This window comes from Myotis davidii, unplaced genomic scaffold, assembly GCF_000327345.1.
Source record: "Myotis davidii unplaced genomic scaffold, ASM32734v1 scaffold419, whole genome shotgun sequence".
Lineage (NCBI taxonomy): Eukaryota > Metazoa > Chordata > Mammalia > Chiroptera > Vespertilionidae > Myotis > Myotis davidii.
Genome location: NW_006294998.1, coordinates 2355456 through 2367094, shown reverse-complemented (window position 1 = coordinate 2367094; position 11639 = coordinate 2355456). Strand labels below are relative to the sequence as shown.

The window sequence follows — 11639 nt, the reverse complement described above, 5'->3', positions numbered from 1 at the left end:
GCCTCCTGTTCGCTTCAGCTGCCTGGCTGCCGGCCACCATCTTGGTTGGCAGTTAATTTGCATATCGCCCTGATCAGCCAATGGGAAGTGTGTCGGAGATACGGTTAATTACCATGTTTGTCTATTATTAGATAGGATAGGATCGTATGGGTCTCAGGGATTTATCTACAGTTATGAAATAAAAGAACTTATGAAAGAGAGTGTACAATGAGAACATTAAAAATGAGGCACACTTCTCTAGACTAACACACATCAGACTTTTACAGGTAGAAATTTTTCTGATATCTATTCTCTTAATTCAGAAATATATCCCATGCTTGAAATTAATACTTGAATAGTGATAAATATTTAAAAGCATCTAAATATGCTTTTAAAAACCATAAAAGTAAAAATATATAAATCATGTGTGACTAGGTTAAAAATTGCAAAATACCTCCACTGGCATATATGGGATGGTTTGAACAGAAAATATATTGTAAATATGAAATTACATGGTAATGTGATTAACACTCATAAGAAGAGAAAAAACGAGGCTGGTTTCCCTTGCAGTCTCATATTTTGTGTGTGTAATCAATCTATTGGTTTGTTTTATTCTCAGGAGATTTTAGAACAGGGTGATCTGACCCACTGCAAACGTCATTATATCCTGAAGCCCTTAATACAGTGTTCCCAGGATTTATAACCAGCAGTGGACATTGACAGCTGCACCTTCCCTAACCTGGTTTAGCCAGCCTATTCCATCTTCCACATATATTTTCATTCATTCAACTGTTATTGAGTATCTCCTATGTGCAATGCATTGAGCTAGATGTCAAATAATACAAATGGCTGCCAAATAGAAAGATGAGTAAGATAAAGTCTCTGATCTCAAAACTCCTAAAATTGAGTAAGGGAGATAGCAATAACACAAAATATAGTATCTTAATAGATAAAAGTGGGAACAAATTAAAAACATAGAAAATAAACCCTGGGGAATACTTCAGGAAAGAGTAGACATTGAGCCAAGTCCTGTCACTTGACAGTCACAGGCAGAAATGGGGGAAAGGGATTCTAATTCAATACAGTGGCTTGAATTATTACAGAAAGGAATGTTTGTGTAGGGCAGATCCCAGGCATTATGAATAATACACTCTTGGTAGCACATGAGGAAAGACAAATCTAGAAGAAGACAAGTTATTTGAAAGCAAGTTCCATCACCATTTAAAGAAGAAGAATAAATAAAATAAAGAAAAAGAAGTTGTAAAAATAAATAAGCAAAGTCCAGACCACCATAGGGGGCTTTAACTACCATTAGCTCCAAAATCAGTGAATTGTGTATGAACTCTGTTTCAGTAAATTCTGAGACTTTCATGATGATACTAAGTATATAACATTTTAAAAGACATCATAACCAGCCACCCCATTTCTTGTAAATCTTATACTTTCTCATAACACATCATAGCAGGCAGGGTTAAAAAGTTTAATACTCCAGGGCAATAAAACATAAATAATTTTGGTACAGATTACAAAACTATGAGTTGAATTAATTGTGTATGCACACATTACTAAACTTCTTGTTTCAGACTAGCATAGTAGGCTAACATGTGTAAATTAATTTCTAAACAGAAAAACTAGATTGTCTTCCCAAAGCACTAGATGAGACCAAAGGATTGTTTGAAGCAGCTTATTTCCTTTATATTCAGGGAACTCTTTCCATAAATTCATTTGTTAATATTTAAGCAATTTCTATTAACTTTCAGTCACATGGAAACAAAAGTGGAGTTATGGTCCCACAATTCTGTCCCCACCCAAAAGCAGCCAGAAAACAGCAATGTTCAGTGCTGATATGGATGCAAAGAAATGTTTTAATGAATATCCTGGGGATGGGAGGAGTGAAAATTGTTAGAACCCTTTGGAAAATCATGCATTAAAATATCAAATGTTCAAACAATATAAGTGTAAATATAAAAATTTGAGCAATCTTATAGAAATTACAGTATATGTATACAAAGATGTGTATGCTGTTATTCACCACACATTGTTTGTAGGAGGAAAAAACATAAATGTTCATTTGGACAGAAATGACTGAATCAAGTTAGCAAAAGCATATTATTGAATGCTATTCAATTACTAAAAAGCATGAGTGGGACATTTCCACATCAATTATGGGAAAGAATATTCATATACAAAATTGATAAAATTGGGGTTTAATGAATAATATATGGAATAATCACATTTTGTAAATATTATCACTAACAAAAGTCTGATCAGTATATATGCATGAAGGGGCATAGGAAACATATAGGAACATGCTATAGTTCTTGTTATTAGCATGATAGCTTTTGAGATAAATTTTTTAAAAATTAAAAGAATGAAATACATACTAGCATTTTACTCCCAGTTTCAAATCTATTCAATGATAGGAGGTCTGTGGAAAGAACAGGTAGCCCACATTATTGATAAAAAGAAATGTTGACCATTATCTTCAAGCTTCTTGACTCACTACCACCCTTTGATTTCTAGAGATGGCAATGTCTCTTAATTTATAGAAAGAAAATAAAGGCCCCTGACTAGGAAATTCATTATCTTCCTACCTATTATGTGCAAATTATCCATATCCATCCCCAGGCTTTTCTCCCATCCTAGAACAATGATTGTCCCCTCCCCACCGAAGCTAATGTCTACATACCGCTATGCACCTTTAATCTTCTCCTACACAAATTCAGACTGAGTTCAATATTTACATTCTACCCAATCCTTTACTTCTATCAGTAAGCATACATTAATCTCTCTTTACTTAAAAACAAGACAAAAAAAAAAAAACAACAACAACGACCCACAATCTCTTTTGAGCTATGTCTTCCTCCTGGAGCGTTAGTAAAATTATTTAATAATCAATATTGCACCACTCTAATAATCAGCCTCTCTGCCCCCGTTGTCACCTCCTGTTAAGTGTGTCTTCTCTTAGTTTCAGCACATTATTTTCTACATCTGCCACATCTTCTTGCTGCTCTGCTTTGGTGATTCAAAGGTTTTATATTAGCTTTCTGGATTCCTGATTTAAAACACTCTCTCTAGGTAACCACATGCATGTCACTTTTTCACATACCATCATGACATCTAAAATCATAGCTCTGTCTCTCATTTCTCTCTTGAGAGCCAGACTTGGAGTCCCCCACTGCCTGCTCATCTGATTAGATCCAGTTTACACTTTGCAGCAAAGAGGATTCCACCTCAGAGCATGGTGAGTACGGCATAATGATTATCTACCCACACAAAAGTTATTACTATGGAATACTGTTTAACAGATTTAGACAGGTGCAAGAGTTAAATGACAGCAGAAGTTACACAAATCTTACCAAAACGCAACTCAGTGTAGTGTTCTACAGCTAAGGAATGTTGGAAAGCCAACAGACTCTGTGGACTAGGAGCTCATTGGGATCATTAACTTGAGATGTGGTTTCCTTCCTTTTTTGTTAATTTAATGTTTCCCTGTGGCCTTATAGGCTAATGCAGCTTCAGAAGTCCCTGCCAAGGTCTCAGACTAACTTACACAGAAGACGCTGGGTTGTTAAGCTAAGGGTCTCTGGATGAGCATCTCCGCTAACAAGCATAAAGGTGAACTTGACCCATATTGTCATTCAGGGAATACCTTCCTGATTCCCAATAACAGAATTATATTTGAATTTCACACATGAAAGGCAAAAAGATACAAAAGTTTTTATTAATTTTGCTTTCCTGTAGAATGGAATCCTGACAAGGTTCCTTTTAAAATAGGGTTTCTCTTGAATAGCAATTTAGACAGTCATTTAATTTATCAGAAATTTGTGACAGATACTAACAATTTAGGAAATTTTAAATTTACTTCAGGAGTAAAAGAAATACATGTATTTTATTTCAAATGTTGAATTATCATATATCACAGGTTTAATTTCTGATATAAAGAGTTAAAAGAACCTTCAATTATTCAAAAACTTCAAGCTAATCAATATGGCAAACTTATTCTAGAAACCCAAACAATTTAATTGAAATATATTATTAAAGTGATTTATTTCCATTTGAATATAACAGAAATATTTACAGTAGTACATAAAATGGTTTGAATACAAATATTTTTCCCAGTTGGCAAAAAAAAAAAAAAATCTATCACTGAGAACAAAACTAGGGATTCTAAAAAATATGAATGTAAATATAGTGGCAAATATGAACAAAAACAGCTCCCTGGGGGATCGGGCCCAAGCTGGCAGTCAGACATCCCTCTGGCAGCCGGGCAGCCCTCAGGGGATGTCCACTTACCAGCAGGGAGCTGGCAGCCATCAGCCTGGCTTGTGGCTGAGCAGAGCTCCTCCCATGGGGTGCCTGGCCAGTTTGGGTGAGGGACTGAGTGCCATTTTCAGGCTGGTCAAGCCCCCCGGTGAAGGAAGCTCCCAGCCTCTCCTTTTTTTCTTTTCTTTTTTTTTAATTCTGGGATTCATTTACATTCTATAATTGAAACTCTGTAGCCTTGAGTGGATCTAAGAGGTAGCCGGGTTGGGCGAGAAGCTTGGCTTCCTCCATCACCAGGGGCAATCCAAGCCTCCTGCTCACTCCAGCTTTGTGGCCACAGCTGGCTGAAAGCAGTTATCTGGGGTTTATTTATCTTCTATATTTGAAACTTTGTTGCCTTGAGTGGAGCTCAGAGCCGGCCGCAGCAAGCAGGAAGCTTGGCTTCCTCCATCACTGGGGCAACCAAGCCTCCTGCTTGCTCCAGCTCTTTGGCTGCCGACCGCCATCTTGGTTGGGCTAATTTGCAGATAGTCGCTCTAATTGGTTGGTGGGTGTGGTTTAAGGTGTAGCAAAGGTACAATTTGCATGTTTGTCTTTTATTAGTGTAGATAACATAAGCCTCAAAATAGATCTCAGATGAAATTTAAAAGTGTATCCAAATTTACCTTAAGATTGTATTAGTATTTATGTTGTAAAATAAATTCATGATTAAAGAGCACCATGATTTCATAATATGTATTTGTTATTCATATTTTTCCATCACCATTTATCACCCCTATACCCTCTTCTACCTCCCCTCCTCTCCCACAATCATGACATTGTCTATGTCCATGAGTTTTTTCTCTTTTTTCTCAATACTTCTATTGTTACATCAAAAAGAACTAATTTGTGAATCTTTATAATTATAATTGAAACTAATTAATAGTAATATGAAGAACTATATTTTGGGGAGAATAGGTATTTTGCACATATTTCCAGAACTAAATCTGCAATGATGTCAAATATAAATGCACACCCCTGTTTTAGAAATAAAGCAAGATAATGTTATGTAATGTAGATTTTAAAATTTTTTCATAAATTTAATGTAACCCTTTAGGGTAGAAACTGAAAAGTTTAAATAAAAAAGAAAAAGAGGTCAACTTTCATCATAAATAATTTATTGGAAATTGATATAATAATAAAAATGTAATAATACAATAACATCAGTCTCAGTGATAACATCAACCTCCTAGATTTCTCTTTGTAAAAAAAAATACAAAGACTCTGGTATACCATTTAACAAGATTCACTAATAATTTATTATTATAATTCTCTTTATCCCACATACATATTTAGTATATATCATTATTCAATGTTTTCTATTTACAACATTAAAAGAGTATTTACTATTTATATGTTTCTGTGAACAATATTGAAATATATTCTTAGTATTTAGTATTTTCTTCAATCTGGCTTCCCCCCATCAGCACTTACCGCCACTTCAGATGTATTTGTTTTAATCATTAAAGAAACTATAAAACAGTATAACTACAAAGGTTAAGACTTTAATAAACGCTGTGTTTGAGATACTAGGAAGTTGTAGATCTAACAAATTTATGGTCAAAGTCTTTCAGTTCCTCTGTTATACAGGATTTTAGCTAATTTCCTCTTCAATTAATGCAATATGATTTTTTATTTTCTAAACAGGTAAGTATGCTTTTTTCAATAATTTTGGATTAATAGGGTTCTCCAAAGAAACAGAATAGGATGTAAATAGTAATGGGAAAGGTTAGAAGTACAGTTTTACATTTTAATTATTCCTTTTGATGTTATTTCAAATTTATAGTAAATTTTCAAAAATCATAAAAAGACTCTGGTATACCATTTAACAAGATTCATTAATTATTTAATTTTGTTCCATTTGATTTATCATTCTAATTCTCTTTTTCTCCCACACACATATTTTAGTACATATTTTCTAAGAACAAGGGAATTCTCTTATTTAACCATACAACAATTATCAAAATCAGGAAATTTAACATTCATATAATTCTATCCTAGTGATTTCCTTCCTGTTTATTCTCCCCCCGACCCCCAAGTCCAGGATCAAATCTAGAATCCTGCATTTAGTTGCCATATCTTTTTAGTCCAATTTTTTCTTGAAGCAAGTGTTTTTCAGCTTTTCTTTGTCATTCTTCCCCTTGACATTTTTCAAGAGTACAGCTACTTCTTTGATAGAATCCTCCTCAAGATAAGTTTAACTGTTCTTTTCTCAGGATTAAAGTAAGTTTAGGTCCTTTTGACAAGAATGTCACAAAATTACTGTGTTTTTCTAGAAACATATCATCAAGCACATGATGTCAGTTCATCCCAATATAGATGATAATAACTTTGATGATTGAATTCAGGTGCTGTACACTGGCTTTATGAAGTATAAAATTCACATATGCTTTCTTTGTAATTAATAAGTACTATTGCTCCTCATCAAAATTCTACCCACTAGTTGTAGCACAAATTGATAACTACTGGATGAATCAATTATTACTAAGATAGCTACAATACTGGTTTTCTAGCCTCTTCATTTCGTCTACATTTATTTGTTGATATTCTATTGCAGGGAAAAGCTATTCCTTCTTTCCCATTTTTTGGTTCATTCATTTATTCATTCATTCATATCAATTTGCACTCATTAATTCCCATTTGGATTTGATTTCATAGTATTTTTTCTTCTTTATAGCGTGTTCTTTATTGAACTGGTCTTAAGTCAGTGTACAGGTAAGCCCTGGGTTGACTGCCTCCACACCTCAACCCACTCTCATGGGGGTGGGCCAAAAGCCTTCATACATCTCAAGTTGGTGACAAAAAGAAGGGGAGGGGATGATGGCTGACTATTCAAAATAAAACAAAACAAAAAGAATAAGTATAAAGGCAAAGATTTAAAAATTTTGGATTACATAATTTACACAAAAGCAATGCCACCACCCTCCCCTATATGAACTCGGGGAAAGACTGGCCCTTCTTAGGGAGAAGTAAACAGCCTTTAAGCAGGCAAGGGACACCCTATAACAATGCATCTCACAATTTTTTTAATAACTATTTTTTTTTAAAAAAAGAACAATGTGCAAGAAAAGTCCTTGGCCACACTGTAGAACTTGAAGATGCTCACTTCAACAGATTGCTGTCACATTCACTGCTCCAGTTTTTAAATCCTGAGTTAAGCAACAACAAAACATCTAAACAAACAACAAAAATAAAATAAACCCATGCCAACCTCTTCTTATTTTCTGCACAAGTTAGGTTTTGTCAAGAAGCAGTGCAACCAAGTAACAGTCTGCCAAGAGACATTTGTGGTGGATGGTGGAGGGGCCCGACTCGTCATACTCGTGCTTGCTGATCCACATCTACCAGACGGTGGACAGTGAGCCCAAGATGGGGCCACTGATCCACACAGAGCACTTGCTCTTAGGGGGCGCAAGGATCTTGAGCTTCATAATCATGGGGGCCAGGGCCATGGCCTCCTTCTGCATCCTGTCGGCTATGCCTGGGTACATGATGATCGCACCAGATAGCACAGTGTTGGCATAGAGGTCTGTCCTTATGGACGTCTAGGTCACACTTCATGATGGAGTTGAAGGTAATTTCATGGATGCCATAGGATTCCATGCCCTGGTGGGAAGGCTGGAAGAGGGCCTCGGGTCAGTGGAACCACTCACTCCTTGCCAGTGGTGATGACCGACCATCAAGAAGCTTGCATATCATCTCCAGGTAAGATCTGGAAGCTACAGTGGCCATTTCCTGCTGGAGGTCCAAGGCAACATAGCACAGCATTCTTTTTTACGTCATGCATGGTTTCCCGCTTGGCTGGGATGGTGAAGCTATAGCCAGCTCTGTGAGGATCTTTATGAGGTAGTCTCTCAATTCCTGCCAGCCTGGTCCAGATGCAGGCTAACATGGGAAGGGCTTCCCTTCATAGATTTGCACAGTGTGAGTGACCCCTCACCAGAGCCCATAACAATGCCAGTGGTTCAACCAGAGGCATACAGGTATAGCTCCATCTGGATGGCCACATACATGGCTGGGGTGTTGATGGTCTCAAACATGATCTGGGTCATCTTCTCAGGATTGGCCTTGAGCTTCAGGAGCACCTCAGTGAGCAGGATGGGGTGCTCCTCAGGGGTGACATGCAGCTCATTATAAAAGGTGTGATGCCAGATATTCTCCATGTCATCCCAGTTGGTGACAATGCTGTGCTCAATGGGGTCTTTCAGGGTCAGGCTGCCCCTCTTGCTCTGGGCCTTATCAACAATGTAGTAATCCAGACCCACGTTTACCATCACACCCTGGTGCCAGGGGCACACCATGATGGAGAGGAAGACAGCCCTGGGGGCATCCTCACCCACAAAGCCTGCTTTGCACATGCCAGAACCATTGTCAACCAGGAGTACAGCAATATCATCATGCATGGCGAGCTGGAGGCAGTGTGGATGGGAAGTTAGAGAAGCAGCAAAGTGGAGGGGCCTGTGCTGGCAGGTTGACATGGCCCGGGCAGGGAACTTGTATTATTATTGTTTAGGAAACTGAAATATACTAGATTCATATGTTTGGAGCCTCTTCAACCTGGATCTTGTGTGCTTTTAACATGCTCCTATCATTCTTTGAGAAATGCTTTACATTCTTGCATTTCTAGCATCTTGTACTTTCCCTGTCTAGACCCTGGACTTGCCATTTCTCCAAGGAACCCTGATTACTTTTATTAAAAAATAATATTTAAAAACTAGGATCTTGCCCTATCTGGTTTGGCTTAGTGGATAGAGCGTCGGCCTGCAGACTGGAGGGTCCCGGGTTTGATTCCGATCAAGGGCATGTACCTTTGTTGCGGGCACATCTCCAGTGGGGGGTATGCAGGAGGCAGCTGATCGATGTTTCTCTCTCATCGATGTTTCTAACTCTCTATCCCTCTCCCTTCCTCTCTGTAAAATAATCAACTAAATATATTTATAAAAACAAAAACAAAAAAAAACTAGGATCTTCACAATTGATATGCAATTGCTCTTGATGTGATTTTACTCCTAGGTACTCACAACAGAGTTACAAAGAGTTTGTACGCACATGTGTCTATGTCTGTCTATCTATCTATCCTCTAAACACCTGTATATATATCTACAATATATTGAAATATCATGAATCATCATCATTCCAATTCCCAATACAATGCAATGGAATTGATATTATTCTTCCCTTGTCCATATTAGTATTACCATGTCTAATATTTCGCAACTGGCTCCCATTATCAATGTATTTATTCACCAGTTGATCAAGTCTAAAATAACAGCAAATGGCTTCAGGATTGCTAACACATTCCACTGCAATATAAAACAAATTCTACTAATTGTTCAATATTTGTTCACAATTATGTCTGTATTAGAGCATAGGGAGTGAGTACTTACATACAATGAAATGCACAAATCTTTATATACCAATGAGTTTTAGCAAACATATACTCCCATAGTCCATATTCCCATTAAGATTATACCATTCTAAACCTCAGTCAGAACATATGAGTTACTCCACTGCATAGAAACAATTGGTTTGATAAGTCTTTTTGAATGTAGTTATTCTAAAGTACTAGTATGTGAAATGGTATCTCATGGTTTTGATTTACATTTCCCTGATGATTAATAACTTTGAGCAATTTTTATGTGCTAATTAGCCATTAATATATCTTCCTTTGTGAACTAAGTGTATATTTAAGCCTGTTTTATTGGACTGTCTTTTTAAAAAATATGTTTTTCGTGATTTTGAGAGAGAGAGGAAGGGAGAGGAATAGAGAGATAGAAACATCAATGAAAAAGAAACATTATGGATTGGCTGCCTCCTGCATGCCCCCTACTGGGGATTGAGCTACCCAGGCATGCTCCCTGACTGGAATTGAACCAGTGACCTTTTGGTTCATGGGTCAACACTCAACCACTGAGCCACACCGGTGTGACTGTACTGTCCTTTTAAAATTACTAATCTGTAGTATTTCCTTATATTCTAGATAAAAGACCTTTGCCCAATATTGTTTTTATACATATTTATATGTATTTATATTTATATGTATTTATGTTTTTTATACATATTTAAAATGTATAAATATGTTTTTATACATATTTATTTCTGTATGTGGCCCTGTGTTCATTTTATAAGTGTTTTTAATGAACATACATTTATTTTTTAAAATTTTAATAGCATTTTTAGCAAATAGCAAAATTTATTAGCACTTTTAATGTTATTGTTATTACTTTCTATAATCTAAATCAATAGTTATACATTGTATTCTTTTAAAGTTTTACATATTTTATACTATGTTTAAGCCTATGTATCTCTTAATCATAGGCATCATTTAAAATATTATTTTAAATATTCCATGTCCTTTATATTCCCATACTAGAGGCCTGATGCACAAAAATTTGTGCACTTGGGGGTGGGGGGGTCCCTCAGCCCAGTCTGTGGCCTCTCGCAGTCTGGGATCACTCAGGGGATGACCACCTGCTGGCTTAGGCCCACTCCCCAGGGGGAGTGGGCCTAAGCTGGCAGTCAGACATCTCTCTGGCAGCCCAGCAGCCCTTGAGGGATGCCCACTTGCCAGCGGGGAGCAGGCCTAAGCTGCAGTCAGACATCCTTAGCGCTGCTGAGGAGGCAGGAGAGACTACCACTGCCACCACAGTACTGGCAGCCATCAACCTGGCTTGTGGCTGAACAGAGCTCCCCCTGTGAGAGCGCACTGACCACAAGGGAGGAGCTCCTGCATTGAGCATCTGCCCCCTGATGGTCAGTGTGTGTCATAGTGACCAGTCATTCCCAGTCGTTCTGCTGTTAGGGTCAATTTGCATATTACACTTTTACTATATAGGATATCATTTTTCCTATTAAATTAAGTTTAGCAAGTTCCCCCCCCAGTGGGGACCCTCACCCCATGGAGGTTTGGCCAGACTGGGTGAGGGGCTGAGGGCCGTTTTCAGGTTGGCTAACCCCCGCCCCCCATCCTGGCGATGGAAGCTCCCAGCCTCTCTTTTTTATCTTTTTTTTTTCCTGGGATTTATTTACCCTCTATAATTGAAATTTTGTAGCCTGGAGTAGAGCTCCGAACCATCCAGGGCAGGCAGGAGCGAAGCCTCCTCCTCGCTCTAGCTCCGTGGCCACGGCCAGCTGAAAGCAGGTGTCTGGGGTTTACTTATCTTCTATAATTGAAACTTTGTTGCTTTGAGTGGAGCTCAGAGCCGGCTGGAAAGCTTGGCTTCCTCCATTTTTGAGGCAACCATGCCTCCTGCTTGCTCCAGCTTCATGCCTGCTGACAACCATCTTGGTTGGGTTAATTTGCATATAGTCGCACTGATTGGTTGGTGGGCGTGGCTTAAGGCATAGTGAAGGAG

General features: G+C 37.7%; 1 protein-coding gene and 1 pseudogene across 1 annotated transcript in view; both read right to left on the bottom strand.

Moving 5' to 3' along the window:
- GPC5 (glypican 5) overlaps positions 1 to 11639 on the bottom strand; it is a 1306619-nt gene that overhangs the window by 901783 nt on the left and 393197 nt on the right. The window lies entirely within an intron of this gene.
- On the bottom strand, positions 7518 to 8687 carry LOC107184063 (annotated as a pseudogene).